This window comes from Oryzias latipes, chromosome 5 (genome assembly GCF_053564925.1).
Source record: "Oryzias latipes strain Hd-rR chromosome 5, Olatipes_Hd-rR_3.1".
Taxonomy (NCBI): domain Eukaryota; kingdom Metazoa; phylum Chordata; class Actinopteri; order Beloniformes; family Adrianichthyidae; genus Oryzias; species Oryzias latipes.
This window is the reverse complement of record NC_136241.1, coordinates 15,469,869-15,489,176: the sequence shown is the minus strand read 5'-3', so window position 1 is coordinate 15,489,176 and position 19,308 is coordinate 15,469,869. Positions and strand designations below refer to the sequence as shown.

Below are 19,308 nucleotides of genomic sequence, written 5' to 3'. Positions count from 1 at the left end.
TTATGACGTCACAAGCAACACCTTTTATAGCAGGAGTGTCAAAGTCACATTCACAGTGGGCCAAAATTAAACAGTGAAGTAAAGTCACGGGCCAAACTCAAAATTTATTGAAAAATTAACTGCAACTGATATGTAAAGTTTAACCTTTCATTTATTTTCTTGTTACGTTATATTCTTTAGTTACAGCTCTGTCAGCTCCGTACACAAGACAAATTGTCTTGCGTCAAACAAACAGTCTGTCAGACAAACGGTCTGTGTTTATATTCGTGAACAGATAATCTGCCTGCCACCTGTCTTCAAAGGTCCTTTTGTCCATCTTTCGTTAGTCCATTTTTGTGGAGGGTGAAATAATTTTGTCAGATATGACTGGAGCATGGCTGTCAATGTCAACAGAAAAAAGGAGCGCTTGCTGGTTTTGACTGAGTGCCAACATACTATCAAAGCATTGTTGGGTATGTTATGTAAGCGGTGCAGTGTATACCATGGGCCAGCTCTAAAGCACATTTGATATGATCTCGCAGGCCAATTATAACTACACTGTGAGCCAAATTTGGCCCGCGGGCCTGAGTTTGACATATGTGGCCCATGGGGTGGTGAGTTTAATTTACATAAAAAGCAGGGTTTAGAGACACATCAGAGACAATCAAAATTTTGTTGGCTTAAATTTAATAACAAGCACACCCATGAGACTCCAGATACCTTCATTGACCTTTCAGCCCTGACTGTTTGCAGACTGCAAGGAAACCAAGCTGTAGATATTTTAAGGACTTATAGAGTTCCTTCACTGTTTCACCAAAGACATCTTCAGGATCTTAGAAGAGGCACAAAAAACGTACTGTTGAAGAACTACAAAGAGCTGTGGGCATCTTTTCTTGCAGAAAGAGAAAAAGTTTTTTAAATGTAATTTAGTAGTAACATTTTTTTACTTGTGTGTGTATGGTTTAAGCATTTTATCTCTCACAATCTACTTTTTTACTATGTTTAATTAGCAATTAAGGTTTTTTTCTTTTGTTTGTGTATATTTTCACATTTTACTTATTAAATCTTGTTCTTCAATATTTTTATCAAGAATTAAGAAGAAGAAGAATTAAGATTAATTATTTTTTAAATTAATTTTGGGAACAGTGCTTTAAAATCTCAGATCATTCACTTGTTATTACTTTGGGGACAGCACCTCCTCTCTATCAATGCTATTCGTAGGTGGCACATGATGGATTTTGGTGTGGTGCTCTTTCCATCTCCTGACTGCAAAGATTGCTTGGGGATGCTTGCGGGTCCCTGACAAGCACGGCCTCCTCCATGCCTCACCTTGATCAACATTCAGTGTTGCCCCTTGAATCCATCATGGGCTGTGACAACACACCCTGTTTCAGGCTTTTTCTTTCATGTCAGGTGATGTGACTACTGGTAGCGATGATGATGGAGATTATGATGCAGCGGCGGTCTCGGAAATAGATACATATTTTAACCTGTACAGTGTTTTTTTTGATTATCAGATGATTATCGTCATTTAAATCCTTGCTGAGATTTCAGTTGAATGTGTAAGAAAATGCAAAAGACCATGGAACGTCCGGAAGCAAGAAGAGCAGCAAAATAGATCCCAGAAGAAATAGTTGATTCTTAAGTCTTTACTGACTTGAAACAAATTTGGGCATAATAGCCCCATACAGTACATTATGCAAAAATTCCAAATTGGATGTCCTCAAAAGAGAATATTTTAAAAAATGAACCACAAATCTTATGCTCTTTGTTTGATAACAGCTTGTTTTATCTGACATAAATATTACTTCTTATCTGTTGAGCCTGTGTAAATGTTATTGCAGAGATTAACTGTCATGGTTTAACTAATTAAGCACAACTTGTCAGATGGCTTTTTTAACAACGGGATGTGATGGGGATGTGAGACAATTAAATTTAAATTCACACCATGCAAATGCATTTTATAATTATGAATGTATCTCAAAAAATAATTTGCATATTATTTACTCATATCCCCCGCAGACTGGACTGTCGCTGGGGTGTAGATGAATGATGCTGCGGAGGTAAACAAAGATCTGCTGGCTGACATGGTTTGTCATTAGTCACTGACTTAGACTAATGCTTCAGCAGTTATATTTCATGTAGGAGGACTTACAATAGCTGTAAATCACCTTCACTGCCTGTTGTGAGGCCCTGCGTGGTATAAGACACTCATGCTCGGTGAAGATTCACATTTACACTGCAGTCAACTTTTACGTCTCCTCTTTTATCCTACATTAGGGCTTTGTGAGTTGCAGATGACCCAATCTTTAAGTTAAAGTTTGACTTTGTGTATCCTAAATGTGAGTAGCTAAATATGACGTTGAGTTCTATGAAATTAATTGTGGGCAAATTGTATTTGGCATTTTTGCCTCCTGTTGTCGCTTGTCTTGTGCATCGAATTGCCCCAGCTGGCAGGCGACCACAATAAAATGCACATACCAACAGCTTTAGGTTTTTCCCAAATTGGATCCACACTGGATGGCCACCCAGTGCATTTTAGATAAGTGAGATTCGCACTATAGATGTGGTGTTAAATTAAATTTGGATTTGTGGAATTCTCTTATATTTTTAATAAGTTTTTAGAAAACCAGAGATAAAATCTATTGTTAAATGTAAATTTAAAAATCGCCCCTCTCACCCTTCGTGGGTGGTTTCTCACCCAAGCTCAGGTACCAGAGGCCTGGGAGCTTGAGGGTCCTGCGCAGTATCTTAGCTGTTCCTAGCACTGCGCTTTTCTGGAAGGTCTGCCTCAGGTGCTGGGGAACCAGAGCACCTGATATATATATATATATATATATATATATATATATATATATATGTATTGTAGAAAATGTATGTTTTAATATCTTCTTTATTATGTTACAGCTTTATCCTTAGTGTGAAGTGAACTTATTTTGAACTATCCAGATTTATGGTCGTGTGACATTCCTTTTTGCTTTATGATTGCAGCATCCTGTGAAGAAATAGGATGTTCTTTGTGCAAAGATAGGTGTTTTCCATAGGTGCCATAAATATGTCATGGTCTATATCCGTACCATCTGGGTTGAAGATTCTTCCCCTGGGAAAGTGTGAAGATTCGTGTTCTCATGTGGAGGTTGGAGCTGACCTTTGCTCTGGATACCGGTAAAGGAACCTTGAGTTGTCCAGGAATGATTTACTCTGACCAGATGGGGACTCTATTGATCATCGGACTGTGTGCGCCGGTAAAACGGGCCCCCGAGAGGCGGTGCGGATCTGAAGATTGGCAGCCGTCAGCTATTGGCCAGAGGAAGCAGGCGGGCTATCAGCTGACGAATCAGAGCGACCAGGGGCGGAGGTCCAGCGACCATGATCTTTCCGGAAGGCGGAGATTCAAACACAAGTTAAAAGACTGTTTTAAAACTTTTCCATTGTTCTTAGGAAAATCTACGAGTAATTCATGTAACTTGTGCGTCAGTAGATCTTTACTTGAGAATCCAGATATATCTGCATTAATGTTTAATCTGTGCTCTAGAACTATTGTCAGGGAAATAAACTTCGTGTATTTTTAATCCGGTTGAATCCTTGTTTGCTTTACCACTCTGTACTACTGAACACGCATGTACGGAAAGAACTGAAAAGCGAAGATTTCTTTCCTACAATATATATATATATATATATATATATATATATATATATATATATATATACATATATACATATATGTATATATATATATATATACATATATGTATATATATATATATATATATATATATATATATATATATATATATATATATATATATATATATATATATATATATATATATATACATATATGTATATATATATATAGTGTTGATCATTAACGTGTTCTCCCTACCATGACAAAGGTGGATAAAGGTGGAAAGATTTCATGTAATCCATGGACACCAGTGAAGATCACAAATCATTGAAGAAAAAATGTTCAGCGCACTGTCTAGTGGGTCTACATGACCCAACTCCCAATGTTAAAGTGCCTAAGATAGCACAAGGGATATATATACACATACATGTGCATATATACATATACTAATGCTAATGCTCTGTGAAAGCCTAGGATTTCTTGTTTGTTCTTAGATTTTCTTTATGTTATGGTTTCATAATTAGATTTTCTTGTTTATTTCTGGGTGTGTTTCTATTCCTCTCACTCTCAAACACATCTAGTTTAAGACTGCAATCATCACATCTTTCTTCTTGTAGTTACTCCTGCCAATGTGCTGGAGAACCTGATTGTTTCATTATTAGATCATCAGTCTTCTACTTTTTATACATTTAGTTATTTTATTCTTAAAACAGTTTTCAATGTATTTATCAATTTATTTAATATCCCATCTACCATAAACCTGCATTTTGATTATCCGCCACACTGTTTCACGACAAGCTGACATGTTAATCTTTCAAAGTGACACCATCAAGCACTTACCAACTCAGTGCTGGATGTAGAATACAGCCGTAATAGTGTACCCACTCATTTTCAGGCTGATTCCTTGTCAGTTTAATTTCCAGGCAAGAGAAAAGGCAAAAAGCTTTGGATTTTTGAAGGACACGCTTTCACAACCCGACTTGCAAAACACAGTCTCAGGTCATCATCCCTTTCTTCATCCTGAAAAGAGGTGTGCATACTGAGTGTGGAAAATATTAGCTTTCATGAAAGACAAAATGGGACTCATTGTGCTGTAAACATTATGGAAATAACATTTAGGTGATGTGTCTGTTGTGTACAGGGTTTCCATTGGTGGAGAAAGTGGAATTTTTTAAGTCCAAGATTATTTGCATCAAAGCAAAAAAGCTTGCATTTAAGATCCAACAGAACCCCCCCCATTTTTTTGATTAACTTGTTAAAACGAAACACCTTAAAAAAAAACTGCCAATTTTATGTCACATCTGACATTCATCAATTCAATGCAGACATGAAATCCTGTCCTGGGAGGGATAATATGTCAATGTACGGGTGGGTTTATCTGGACCCCCAAGATAGCACAAGAGTTAGACCAGGGATCTGCAACCTGACCCATGTGGCTCTTTTATCCCTCCATTGTGGCCCTTTGGCTTTGAGGAAAAGTGCTAAACATCTGAATAAATAATATGTTTGTTACTAAAGTTTTGTCATACATTTTTAGATTTTTGAATTGAACTGAAAGCTTTGATCAATTCCCAGAGTGATTTTATTAATAAAATAAGTTTGCAAGAAAATCTACAGCAGCATGATCTTATTTGACAACAGATGTATTTTATTTTGAAAGGAACTTGTATGTGCTGCTGTCAAATGTAACAAAATATAGTTGTAACACTGTTATAATTCAATTTTGACAAATATTTAAAAGCTAAAATTTGTAAAGGAATCACTTAATGGCCACAAAAAACAAAAATTAATAGTTTTTTTTCTAAACTGAGAGGTGGGACTTTTGCGGCTCTCACTGGGTTTTGGTCGGTAAGAAACTGGTCCAAATGGCTTTTGTAGGTTGCAGATCGCAGTTCTAGACTTGAAGGCACGCTGATCACATTTCACTCTTCGATGCTCTAGTTGCCGGCACATTAAAAATACATTTTTACAAGAACCCACCTGTTCTGCCCTTTAGGAATGAAAACCACTTAAAATAACCCTAATTTTTTCTCCGTAAATACCACTGACTTCAAAGACAAATTTCACTTTTCCTCTCACTCAAATGCTGTCGTACTGGAGTTATGGTGCCAGCCTCTCCAGATGATTCCTTTTATTTGACATCAAACTAATGAGATTTAGGTTCTTAAAGCAGTTCCACTCACCCTGTAGCCTTAAAGAAGATTCCAGTCATGTATATAGCCTTGAATGATATTTGCTTTGCATATTTGCATAAGAGACCACCCACCTTATCTATATGTTTCCCAAATGCCAATGTTTTATTTACATCTTTCTCCATTATTTGCTTTTCCCACACTCTGCCACTTAAACCACATAAACTGTCAAAATGACTGATATGTATTATTGAGGTATTGAACATATAACTTTGTTTGGAGATAATGTGGGTGACAGCTTCTGTGTATAAATGCACAGTCTCTCAATCAAACCCCCTGCTGTAATTGATGTTTTTTTTCAATTGGAAGTTATTGAAAAATCATTTTTTGCATACTTTTTCTTTTAGGAGAACCTGTTTTCTTTATCTGCTCTGAAATCTCATAAGTTTTATATGTTGCAAACATTTTTATGCTTTTTGATGATACTGCCTGTTTTGCTGAACAGCAGAAGAGCCCGAAAAATGAAGAACATCTCCTTAGACCTTTGCTGACAGTCAACGAATGCAGTGAAGTGAAACAAAGAAGGTGATTGACATCCCAGTCCGGAACATGACAGCCACGCTGGAAGAAGCTCTCGCTAGGAAAAACATTGGTTTGTTAGTGACAGAAATCATCTTTAATATTTGTCTTTCTCTGCCCAACCTGTCTCTCTCAAACTTATAAACAGAAACCACACACAAACACACAATGGTCATACTTAAAATGAGGTGTCATGCTCAAAGTCCAGTTTAAAAATAAAACCATTGCTGGAACATGATGAAAAATCACCTTTCTTTACCTGTCTTTATTTTAACTTCTCCCCATTTCTTTATCATATGCTCGCCTTTTTTTTCTCTTTTTTTTCCCACTTGCACATTCACAAACAAGCACACACGTACTGAATTATGGATGAATCCAGTGACATTGTGATGATGCATTTTGTCAGATATACACAAAGTCATCCTTTAAAGGGTTGTCCTTTCCTCATGCCGTGTGGAGTTCACATTTAGTCATTTGACATTTACACAGAGGCTTATGACAGCCCAGAGCACTGTCTCATTGCTACTGACACTCAATTCACACTGCGTGGACAGTGACACGGACAGCACCTGAGGGCCTACACAAACACACACAAAGGCAAAAAAAAACAAAAACAAAAACAAATACACATACATACTCAAGCCAAATTGTACAAACAGAAATTTGGATATGAGAAATGTATATTTGTTTGTTTTTTTAATAAATTACTAATAGAAATGATCACACATTGGCTGTTTTATATATATATATATATATAAACACACACACATCTTAATAAAGGTGCTCAGTAGCTCTGAATATACTCAAGCTATTGTCACCAAACTTTCTACACTGAGTAATCATGACCCTGTCAGAAATTCACTTTGTTAATTGTTAAGAATTTTTTAAATTTCAATCAAAAATGCTCAATAGCTCTAAAGAAACTTTGTATGTCAGTATCTTCAGAGTTATTAAAATATGAATAACTATATACAATAACATTTGGATTAACTTTCTCACAAAATATTTATTGCAGCATAAATATGTTGATGAGTCGTCATTACCAGCTTATATCATTGAATTTTTAGATATTTTTGCAGAATGGTCTTTTCTCTGAACTTGCACTTTGATGTTGGTCAATTGGCAGTCGTCTTACTGCCGTGTCTCCATTTACAGCTCGACGACAATACTTCTCATTAAAAGGCAGCAAAAAAAAACAATCTTTTTCTTCAGAAAGGCATTTGTAGTTCACTCTCTGTGTTGTTACAAAATGATAGAGATACTTGCTGTCCCATTTGAACGCTTATAAGAGATATTGAGGCGAGAAGTCAGAATCTGTGAATATCTTTCTAACTTTACCAAGTCTTCTGAGTCCTGCACTCTGATTGGTTGACTCTCCCTCCTCTAACCCCCCCCCCCCCCCCCCTCTAGTTCCATTATCGGACACAGAACGGTTTAGACACAAATGTCTCTCAAGAAATGGGTCAAAAGTCTGAGCCCAGAGCGCACTCTTGATTCACAGCAGCAGATTTGAGCAGTTGTATCTCTAAATGTACACATGCAAATGGTAATTTGTCAGTTGTGATCTTTTTTGTCAACATTTACAGAAGAAGATTTTTACACGCAGATGCAGATTTTTGGTGCCCAAGTTTTCACATTCTATTTTACAAGTTCTCATATCAAATCTACAAGCTCGTTCATTAAGACACATTTTTACCTTCATAACCCAGAGTTTGCCTCACCTTTGCCTTACAGAGCCTGGGATAAGCTCCAGCAAACCCATGACCCCAAAAGGGTTTTAGGGGGGTTCAGAAGATGAATGGATGGATTGCAACAGAATGTAGATGAAGAAGAATGTCAGGTTTTTTAATGTGGTAAATACTAAGTTGTTAAAGTTGTTTAGTTTTAAACCCAGTTTACTCTTTGTGTTTTCATTGTAATCCCCTGTAAGAAAAAAACAAATAAATAAAATTAGTATGAATAAAAGAAACTTTGGACAACAGTTCCTTATATTCTGACCAGAAAGTATATCCAGAAATGTGCTTTAAAATTAAAATACCAAAGTGAATTAAAAATATTAAGCGCGATTGTTGTTACGCTATTGTTGTTGTGGTGCTTGTTCACGTTTATGACAACAGTTTTAGAGTAACTATGTTATAATTTTTTAAATTTCATGACAATAATTTAATTTTGAATGGTAATAAAATCTGTGGACAGAGAGAAACAGTGGAGGCTCTGCAAATACCCTAAAACAGACCTTAGGTGAGAAGGAGAGGAGGAGAGAGAGAAAAATGGAGCAGCTGTTACTATGACAAAGTGGTTACATTTAGAGTAATCACATTTTAAAACATCTACCCTTCTTAGCTCTGACTGGCACTGAGTTTAAGTCAATGATGCTTTGTCTTTATCAGAATTTCTACTTACTTTTCATGCTCTGCAAAAAGTTTCTTAAGCTTCTGTAGTACTGCTGCACCAAGTCCATCTTCTAAACCTCATCTGCTCTTGCTTGGGGTCTCAGGGTTGCTGGAGCCAAGGGCAAAAGTGGGGTACACCCTGCACAGTTTGCTCAACTATAGCAGGACGTAGTTGTGGATCAGATAATAATAATAATAATAATAATAATAATAATAATAATAATAATAATAATAATAAAGACACGCCACAGATGGACCAATGTAAATCTGCCGTAACACCTCACTGCTACAGAAAACGGAACTGTTTCCTAGTTCTGCTTTTGTTTTGTTGTTCCTCCAGGTACTTCCCAAGGGTTGTGTTTGGGCATCTGAGATCTGCCCTTTCAGGGAGTGGTGCTGTGAGGATTCTGCACTTGAATTTTTGTGATGTTTTTTGGTGTTTGTCATTTCCCATTTAGCCTGTCAGTCTTACCAGGTTAAGGTTGATCATCCTCAGCTGTTTCCATTTAGTTAATTACTCTCTGTATATAGATGTCTGGTTTTCAGTTCTTCAATGCTTTGTCACTTTTGTGTTCCATATTTATGTTTATTTATGAATTGTTTAAGTTTCTGACAGAAAGCCAGGTCTCCAGCATTTATTGGGTCCTACACCCCCAGTTCAGTTCCTGACATCAGTGTTGTTGTTAAGAAACAATGGACTGGCTTTCCATCTATCCATGTTCTTCCACTCATCTGGGACCGGGTTAGCGGGGAAACAGTCTGAACAAAGGTGCCCAGACTTCCCTCTCCCCGGCCACTTCCTCCAGCTGCTCTGGGGGGAACCCGAGGCATTCCCAAGCCAGCCGAGAGACATAGTCTCTCCAGCGTGTCCACTGGCGTGTCCACTGCCCGGAACACCTCCCCAGGGAGGCGTTCAGGAGGCATCCAGACCAGATGCCCGAGCCACCCCAACTGGCTGCTCTCGAGGTGGAGGAGCAGTGGCTCTACTAGCTCCCTCCGGCTGACTGTGCTTTTCACCCTATCTCTACGGGAGCGCCTAGCCACACTACAGAGGAAGCTCATTTCAGCCACTTGTATGTGGTTAAAATCAATTATTAAAATCAATAATAACGGAACAACGAACGTCCTTTCTTTTATAATTTGATGATTTTAAACAATTTTTTTTTTAAAAGGGGACACTGTAATTTCACTCAATTAGGATTATTCCTTTTCAAAAATTAGAATTTGGACAAATCTCTGCTCCCCCAGTTTGGACCTATACTCATTCCATCTTTCCCTTGTGGATAACATGATAGTATTCCTGGACCTCTGGGTCAAGGCCTTGTCTGTTATTTGCTGTGATTTGGGCTGAGCTGTCAACTGATTACCACCTGTTGGTGAGTTGGATTAGATAGCAGGGGGACATGTTGGACAGACCTGGTAAGCTCAAACGTGTGGAGTGGGTCAGCTGGGAATGTCTGGAAGTAGAAGCTGTCAGACTAATATTTACCCCGCCACCTTTGGGAAAGCTTCAGTCCTACTACGAAAAAACCAGAGCACAGTGAGTCTAAATGGGCCTTGTTCAGAACTGTAACAGGCAGCAGCCTGATTACTTTGCATTGTAAACTCTATGAGCCAAGTGGGGATCTTAAACAATGCAAAGATACATCTACTGGATGACGTTGATTTATAAAACTCTTTTTGGTTCATTCATCTCTCTGTTTACATTTACATATGACCAAAAGTCAATACATCCTATAATTGTTTTTTACTTGTTGGAAGTGTCTCATGTCCAATCGTCTCTAAAACTAGTAAAAGTGCCCTCTTCTTTGCAGCTTTATGGGTTAGTCCTCAAACAGAACTTAATTTGTCACATTTGACGTATTTTGCAATATAATCTATGGCAGACATAGAAATACAGACCTTCACATGTGTTTTTAACAGTTGCTAGTATGTTCCTATTTATTGTAATTTACATCTGTTTTTAATATCATTAAGTGTCTGAATTTTTTTAAATTTTTAATTGTTTTAATTTGTTTTTTAATTGAAATAAGGTTAGTAAAAATGTTGATTCTAAATTAAAAATGTAATAACTTAAATTTTTAAGATTTCCATAAAACAGTCAGTCATTCCATCATCATCCTGCATCAGCGACATCAAGACCTGGGTGACAATTAATTGTCTCCTCCTAAACCCAAAACAAATGAGGTCATAATACTGGGCCCTAAATACGTGAGTTGATGTGTTTGATCAGATAGTGTCCCTAGATGGCATAAGTATTGCCTCCAATTCCACAATTAGAAATCTAGGGGTTTTATTTGACCAGGATTTATCATTTAAGGCTCATAAAACACAGGCTTGTTAAACTGCATTTACCGTACGTAAGATCTCTTTTTTTTTTTTTTTTTTTTTTTTTTTTTTTTTTTTTTTAAACTTGTCCTGTCCAACAGCTGGGCAGACAGATGAGAGCTGAGGGCCTCTTGTGTTGGACAGATTTTACTTTAACAAGAGGGGTTATTAATCTTCAGACAAACCAAAGGTATGTCTGGATAAACCCCTTTTGTAATTGAGGCCAAACTTTATTAATTTCAATCATGTCTGAAAATCTTTGGTGTTGGACCGGACGGAAAAGGAAAGAGGGGAAGAAGAGAGAGGGACGATAGAGAGAGGGGGGGTAGGGGGTGATAATAGGAGGGGAAGGGGGATAAGACCATGAAGCAGCATAAAGCAACAAGTTTACTGGTTGTTAATCATTATGGTAACGTTCAAATGTAGTACAATAAGGGCGGAGCCTGTCCACACACACACTCAAATGTTATAAACACACCTGCTAGCTGCAAAAAATGTCCACCTGTCGACATATATACAAAACAGATAGTGTTCACACGCATACTTATGCCTTAAAACCAACTAGTGTGAAATATTTCAGTCATTCAGTCATGCAAACTGTAAGTGCAAAGGTGAGCTAACACCTGTGCTCAGGTGAGTGTTTATGTTCTTCTAAAATGGATGGTGGAACGTGGAAAGAAGGAGGGAGAGTGCCCAGCCATCCCCACCCCAAGACCCCCACCGCAGCAGCAGCTTTCTAGGATCAGAAATATAATATATTTTTGATCCTAGAGATCTTACGTACGTTTTTTTTCAGCATTTTTCAGCATCACTTTTAGATTATATTAAGATTATATTTAGATTATAATATAAAAGTGATGCTGAAAAATTAATCCATGCATTTGTTACATCTAGGCTGGATTACTGTAACTCTTTGTTAGCAGCGGGCCCTAAAACGTCCTTAAACAGTCTTAAGCTTCTTCAGAATGCAGCAGCTAGATTGTTAGCAGGAACTAGCATAAGAGATAGCATCCCTCCTGTGTTAGTTTCACTTCATTAGCTCCCAGTTGAATCTAGAATCAAGTTCAAAATCCTCCTGCTAACCTACAAGGTCTTACATGGTTCGACCTCATCCTATATTAAAGACCTCATAGTGCCTTACCACTCAAACAGATCACTTTGCTCACAAAATACAGAACTGCTTGTTTTTCCCAGAATTTCTAAAAGTACATTTGGAGGTAGAGCCTTTTGCCACCAAGCCCCTATCTTATGGAATAAGCTCTCAGCTCATGTAAGAGAGGCCGACACAGTTTCTACATTCAAAGTTAGGCTTAAAATATTCCTCTTTGGAATGGGTTATTGCCAGGCAAGCTAGTAATCAGAGAATATTTAACTTATTGCTCCCCCTACCATGACTACTTAAATGAAGTTTGGGGGAATGGTTATAATTTTCATCACATTCATTATACCGGTACATATTTTTCCACGGATCTAAACAGAGAGAACATGGTTTCATAAACCGGGCCAGGGCGGCCATTCCCCCTGCTTAGATTAATGCTATATTGTATTAATATTGATATGCTAAAAATCATCAGGGCAGCGGGAGTAATTTCTAGATTTCAGTTGGCTCGTCTGTGCTCTTTCTCTGTACTTGGCCATGGACCTCACCTCTGGCTTGTCTCACGCCCCCAGCCGTCCCCTAGTCACATCTGGATGAAGCCCATCTGCTACACAATTCAAACATGTAGTTGTAGAGTTAAATAAGCTTATTCCTCTTTAACAGTTCTGGTACATTGCCTGTCCATCGTGGGAGAAAATTCCTCCTTCACGAGAACAACTCTGAGGTTTCTTCTTTTTTTTTAACCTGGAATCGGTTTTTTTTTTTTTTTGGTTTGGTTGTTGTTGTTTTTTTTGGGGGGGGGGGGTTCCTTACCAAGAAGAAGTAAGTCTGTATAGTCTAAGTATAGTCTGTTTAGTTTAGTTTAGCAATCAGCTATTGTATTTTCTAACATAATTTATCTTTTGTACAATTTTTTAAGCCTGTTGAGACAACTGTGTTGTGCACTGAACCTTTCCTGTGACATCATTTCCGGGTGAGCTATTCCCAGTGCTAGTCGTGTGTGACTGTTGTCCTCTTGTTTGGCATTAGCCTTACTACTATTGCTTACTCTAAGGGTTATCTGGGTTAATATTCATATCTAGTACCTTTTATTAGCGAATTCACCACTGTTAAACCGCTTGCTGTTCACTTTCTCATTTTGCTAAATAGACCACTTCTCTTTACCTAAACACCGCTAGCCTTAGCTTAAAACCTGGCATGGTCACCACTCCTTCCGCCTCTCCTCCTCTCTCCTGCCCCATGTGCCATATGTTTAGTGATGATCCTGCCTCCTTTAGTGAAAATAGCGGTAGTTGTGTTAAGTGTAGTCTTGTGTTAGACTTGGAGGCCAGGCTGGAGCAGTTAGAAGCGCGGCTCCGCACAGTGGAAGCTAAGCCGGCTAGCCAGGTCGTTACTCGTAGCGCGGGCCGCGCTACCAGGGCTAACTTAGCTAGCACCCCAGCGCCCTCCCAACAGCCGGGAGACAGTCAGGGGTTTGTACCGGTTGGGAGGAAACATAGTGCTAAACGCAAAAACTTAGAGCACCCGAGACTCCACGTTAGTAATAGGTTCTCCCCCCTCAGCGACACACCCGCTGAACACTCAACTCTGGTTATAGGCTCTTCTGAAGTTAGAAACGTGGAGCTCCCAGCGGCTACAGTCAGGTGTTATCCGGGGGCCAGAGTTGGTGACATCGAGGGGAACCTTAGGATGTTAGCTCAGAATAAGTCCAGGTTCCGTCGAGTCGTGATTCACGCAGGCGGTAATGATGCCCGACGGAGACAGTCAGAGGTGGTTAAGTTAAACGTAACTTCGGTGTGTAAACTGGCTAAGACGATGTCCGACACTGTAATTTTCTCTGGTCCCCTGCCGAACTTAGTCAGTGATGAAATGTACAGCCGCTTTTCATCATTTAACCGCTGGCTTTTTAGATGGTGCCCAGAAAACGGCGTTGGTTTTGTGGATAACTGGAGCGCGTTTTGGGGGAAGCCCGGTCTCATGCGGAGAGACGGCGTCCATCCCACCCGGGACGGTGCCGCTCTTCTTTCTAGAAACATTTCTGCTAGCCTTAGTCTGTTAACCTGACAATCCAGAGACGAGACCCGGGCGCAGAGCAGCAGTGTAAAACGCTCCTCTGAGCCTCCCTTAGGGTTAGTGCCGGTGCAAAACCCATGCAGGAAAAGTCAAGCAGGTCCTAGCTTTAGCTTATGTGCTGAAAGACAAATGAAAGGAGGGCGTCATAGAAACCTTAAAGTGACAGACAGCAGTTCTCACAAGCAGAATTATGATGTAATTAAATGCGGTTTATTAAACATTAGATCCATTTCCTCCAAGTCCCTCTTAGTCAACGAGTTAATTACTGATAAAAACCTTAGTCTTTTAGCCTTAACAGAAACTTGGCTCCATCAGGATGACTATGTTAGATTGAATGAAGCAACCCCCCCCACTTATGCTAACTATCAGAAATCCAGGATTTCAGGTAAAGGAGGTGGTTTGGCAGTAATATCACAGTCTAGCTTACTTCTCAGCCCTAAAGTTAAAAATGCTTATAATTCATTTGAAAACATCATATTGTCTTTAAGTCACCCAAACAGGAAAACTCCAAAACCTGTTTTACTCATAATTATTTATCGCCCCCCCGGCCCATATTCAGAATTTTTAACTGAGTTTTCCGACTTCCTATCGACTATTGTCTTAGATTCTGATCAAACTATAATATTAGGGGATTTTAATATTCATGTTGATGACCCCAGTGACTGCCTAGGAAAGGCTTTTGCAGCTTTATTAGATGATGTTGGTTTCACCCAAAGTGTGAATGAACCCACTCACTGTCATAAGCACACCCTGGACCTTGTTCTAACCCATGGTATAGAGATCAGCCAGCTGAGTGTCCTTCCTCTTAACCCCATCATTTCTGATCACTTTCTGATTACCTTCCAGTTTACACTGGAACATCCTTCTGTCCCAGTGAATAAGAAACAGCTTAGAAGAACCTTAACTGACCGTTCTGTGTCTGAGTTTAAACACACAGTTCAGCCAGTACTTAGTGATATTCTGAGAAAATACTCTGAGACCAGCTCCCATATTATCAGTCCTAATATAAATGACCACTTTGTTAATGATGCCTTACAAGCCCTCAGGAGTACACTCGATGTTGTTGCCCCCTTGAAACCTAAGTTCGTTAGACAAAACCGAGTAGCACCGTGGTTTAACGCTGAAACTCGTTCTCTTAAACAAGAAACCCGTAAGTTGGAAAGGGAATGGCGCCGCTCCGGTTCAGAGCAGTCTCTGAATACCTGGAAACATAGCCTTTTAAATTATAAAAAAGCCCTGCGTAGAGCTAGAAGCCAGTATTATTCAACCTTAATATCAGAGAATGGAAATAATCCAAGATTTCTTTTTAGCACTATTGCTAAATTAACTCGCAGTCAGAGCTCAGTAGAACCACATGTTCCTGTTTCTCTCAGCTCTGATGATTTTCTTACATTTTTCGACAGTAAAATCTCAAATATTAGACATAAGTTAAATCAAGTTATTCCTACTATCAGCCCAGAGCAGGCTGAAGCGGTAGAAGTGGAGGCATCCATAGAAACCTCTGTAACATTAGACTGCTTCACTGCTGTGGATCAAGCGGAAATAACATCAATTATTACGTCCTCCAAATCCTCAACGTGTCTGTTAGACCCAATTCCCACTAGACTTTTTAAAGAAACTTTTCCCCTAATTAATGATCCCATATTAACAATGATAAATGCCTCTCTGGAAACGGGTTACGTGCCACAGTCTTTTAAATATGCAGTTGTTAAACCTCTTCTGAAAAAGCCCAGTTTGGATCCTAGCATCTTGGCCAACTATAGACCGATATCAAACCTGCCCTTTATTTCTAAAATCCTAGAAAGAGTTGTAGTTAAGCAGCTTTACTGCCACCTACAGGACAACAGCCACTTTGAAGACTTTCAGTCGGGGTTTAGACCTCACCACAGTACGGAAACTGCACTAGTTAGAGTCTCTAATGACTTGTTATTGGCCTCAGAAAAGGGACTACTTTCTATTCTGGTCCTGTTGGACCTCAGTGCAGCCTTTGACACTATTGACCACGGTATTTTACTCCATAGATTAGAGCAGGACATATGGATCATATGAACTGCTCCCCAAGGGTTTAAATCCTATCTGTCCGATAGGTATCAGTTCGTTAATGTAAATGGCAATTCCTCTCAGTGCACTCGAGTCAACTATGGAGTCCCACAGGGCTCAGTCTTGGGACCGATCCTGTTTACGCTTTATATGCTACCCCTAGGAAACATAATCAGGAAACACAGCATTAATTTTCATTGTTATGCCGACGATATGCAGTTGTATTTATCCATGAAGCCTGACCAGAATGACCAGATAGAGAAACTGAACGCCTGCATCAGTGACATCAAGACCTGGATGACAATTAATGACCTCCTCTTGAACCCAGAAAAAACTGAGGTCATTATACTTGGTCCTAAAAACCTCAGAGATACTCTGTCTGCTCAGATAGTCTCCCTGGATGGCATAAGTATAACCCCCAATTCCACAGTTAGAAACCTTGGGGTTTTACTTGACCAGGATTTATCATTTAAGGCTCACATATCTCAGGCGTGCAGAACTGCCTTTTTTCACCTGCGGAATATTGCTAAGATCAGAAATATACTTTCTAAGAGTGATGCTGAAAAACTCATCCATGCATTTGTTACGTCGAGGCTGGATTACTGTAACTCCTTGTTAGCAGCGTGTCCTAAGAGTTCCTTAAGAAGTCTCCAGCTTGTTCAGAACGCAGCTGCTAGATTGTTAGCTGGAACCAGCAGAAGAGATCACATCACTCCTGTGTTAGTTTCGCTCCATTGGCTCCCAGTTGATTCTAGAATTAAGTTCAAGATCCTCCTGTTAACCTATAAGGCCTTACATGGAATGGCCCCGTCCTATATTAAGGACCTCATAGTCCCTTACCATCCAATGAGAACACTTCGCTCGCAAAATGCAGGACTGCTTGTGGTTCCTAGAATTAGTAAAAGTACGGTTGGAGGTAGAGCGTTTAGTCACCAAGCCCCTGTCTTATGGAATAAACTCCCAGCTCATGTAAGAGAGGCCGACTCAGTTTCTACATTCAAAGCTAGACTGAAAACATTCCTCTTTGGACAGGCTTATTGTCAGACTAGTTAGTATTCAGAGATTATTTAACTTAATGTTAATTTGTTTAAATTAAACTTAATAATAACTATTTCTTTTAAAAGGCTGCTAGAAGTTGAAGCTGGGGTAACTATGGTGCACTGGGGTTCTGTCCTCTTTCCTGTTTTTACTTCTACCCTTCCTCTCCTCTATTCTTGATCATCATTCATCATTTAGTTCTCCATGCCTCTGTTTGGTGCAGTGCGATTCATGTATTGTCCCTCTTTTCCTCTCCCCTCCTGGGGAGTGGGAGTGCTTCCAGACTCCAGTTGGCTCATCAGTGCTCCAGTTCCTGACCGTTTACCTCGCCTTTGCTCCTGCTCCTACACCTGGCTGTGGATCCTGCCTCTGGCTCATCTCTGGCTCGTCTCTGCTCTGTACCTGACCGAGTACCTCGCCTCTGCTCCTGCTCCTACACCTGGCTGTGGTTCCTGTCTCCGGCTCGACTCGCGCCTTTGACTGTCCCCACAACCACGGCTGGATGAAGCTCGTCTGCTGGACTTTTATATATGTAGTTGTAGATTTAGATAAGTTAATTCTTCTCTAAGATTTCTGGTAAATCGCCTGTCCGTCCTGGGGGAGGATCCCTCCTTCATGTGGGCACCCCTGAGGTTTCTTCGTTTTTTCCGGAATCCGGTTTTTTGGGAGTTTTTCCTTACCGCGAAGGGGGGTCTAAGGGCAGGGATGCCAGTATAGCTTAGTCAGTTTGTTAGTTCATTTTAGTATTTTTCTATTGAACTCTTTGTATTCGTGATCCTTTTGATTTCATGTTTTACTTCGAAGCCCATCGAGACGACTGTTGTTGTGATTTTGGGCTATACAAATAAAATTGAATTGAATTGAATTTAATATTGGGCTATATACTGTAAATTAAACTGAATTGAATTGAATCATTCAGGTAAATTATGTTTGTTTTTTCATGGTGCAGTTAAAATCCAAAAAAGTAAATACTTTCCAGGAAGACTTTTATTTGGGAAGATTTCGAACTTAGGCACAATCTAAATCTCTTAAATACTGAAATAGAAGTCTTCCTGGATAGGTGTTTTAGTTGTTAGTTATTTCAAAGAAACATAGTTGTCTGTCATTGAGAGTCACACACCATCTAAAAAAGCAAAAGTTGATCACATGACTTTGCTTGGAGGATGACTATTGTTGAGATTTCTGCTCTGCTTGTTCCAGCTGAGAAAAAAAAAAATCCACTTCAAGAAAAATGGGTCACAGAGCAGCCAACATACCTGAAAATAGAATTGGAGATCTGTTCTCACCCTTTCATGCTTAGCAAAGGTTTACATTAAGATCGGTTTCTTTCATTTTGCCAAATGGGGCCTGTCTTTGTGTCCCCTCCCTTACAGATGGCCTGCATGGAGCCTGAATGGCTCTGCAAAGGGATGTTGATTCAAATGAATTTCCATTACAGAAAAGTGGCTAGCTTGAATAAATCATAATAAAAAATGAAGCTTGTGGCCTGTCATCACTCAAAGATCGGCTACCTTGGGACACTGCTGAAACCTCTCCCATCATATGCCCCAGTGAAGCAGAGGCGATGGGAATGAGCACGGAGAGGATCTCTGTGCCAGAGGGAAAAATTCAGATAGAGATTAAAATACAGTTCACTTTTTTCAAGACTTGTTCCTCCAGAGTGGAGACTCTGCTGGCTGCAGCTCAGAGTATCCTGTTTTTAGGTGAGGCAAGTTTTCAAGCTGCTTTAACCTCTGTAGCCTTACCATCCCTTCAAAACTAGTCAGAGAAGTCACCCTCATTCTCACATAGAAAGAGTGATGCAAACTGTAAAGTTCAAAGGGCTTCTTCATGCTTAGCCACAATCCACACACTTGTCATCCCTTTTCTCCAAACAGACAGGGTTGTATGCCCCACTGAAATGCATACGTATCTTGTATGGAAGAGAGGACTATCAGGCAGAGACACTGCTGGTCCCGTGGAGCACAATTGAGAATATTGTTTGTCACCTTCTAGAGACAAAAAACACATCTAAATGCC

At 39.5% G+C, this 19,308-nt stretch overlaps 1 long non-coding RNA gene across 1 annotated transcript; it reads left to right on the top strand.

Annotated features, from left to right (window-relative positions):
• The first annotated feature begins 10,919 nt into the window (after positions 1-10,919).
• On the top strand, positions 10,920-18,150 carry LOC144992311 (uncharacterized). The gene is made up of 2 exons (XR_013656178.1): positions 10,920-17,299; positions 17,376-18,150. It is a non-coding gene; the product is annotated as an uncharacterized LOC144992311 (long non-coding RNA).
• The last annotated feature ends 1,158 nt before the right edge of the window (positions 18,151-19,308 follow it).